This window comes from Tupaia chinensis, unplaced genomic scaffold (genome assembly GCF_000334495.1).
Source record: "Tupaia chinensis unplaced genomic scaffold, TupChi_1.0 Scaffold000283_1, whole genome shotgun sequence".
NCBI lineage: Eukaryota > Metazoa > Chordata > Mammalia > Scandentia > Tupaiidae > Tupaia > Tupaia belangeri.
In genome coordinates this window covers 860,279-860,639 of record NW_006159766.1, presented here as the reverse complement: position 1 = coordinate 860,639, position 361 = coordinate 860,279, and the positions used below count along the sequence as shown (strand labels likewise).

General features: G+C 47.1%; 1 protein-coding gene across 2 annotated transcripts in view; it reads right to left on the bottom strand.

Moving 5' to 3' along the window:
• The window catches only part of ARFIP1 (ARF interacting protein 1), a 134,186-nt gene that overhangs the window by 11,084 nt on the left and 122,741 nt on the right, over positions 1 to 361 (bottom strand). The window lies entirely within an intron of this gene.

Here is a 361-nt window from a genome sequence, read left to right as displayed (position 1 = left end):
CCCCATTTGGTTGGAAAAAAAAAAAAAAAAAGCCAGCAGGTGGCATGGTGTTTGGGATGCTAGACTCCCACATGGCTGACTGCGGCTCTAGTCCTGGACCTGGTGGCATGCTTCCTCGCTTTCCCTCTCTCTCTCTGTCTCTCTGGTGAGTGCATGTGCCTACAGCAAAATTAACAAAAATAACAATAAATACATTTTTTAAAAAGAAAGAAAAGGGAAAAAAAACCATCTGTGAATATTTGCTGGGTAACGGAATAAAACGCCGAAAGTGTTGACGACACCTCGCCCCGCTCTGTCTTACAGGTGTGCTATTTCACCTCACTGTGCCCCTGACCGCCGCCCGAGCCTAAGCTCTGACGTC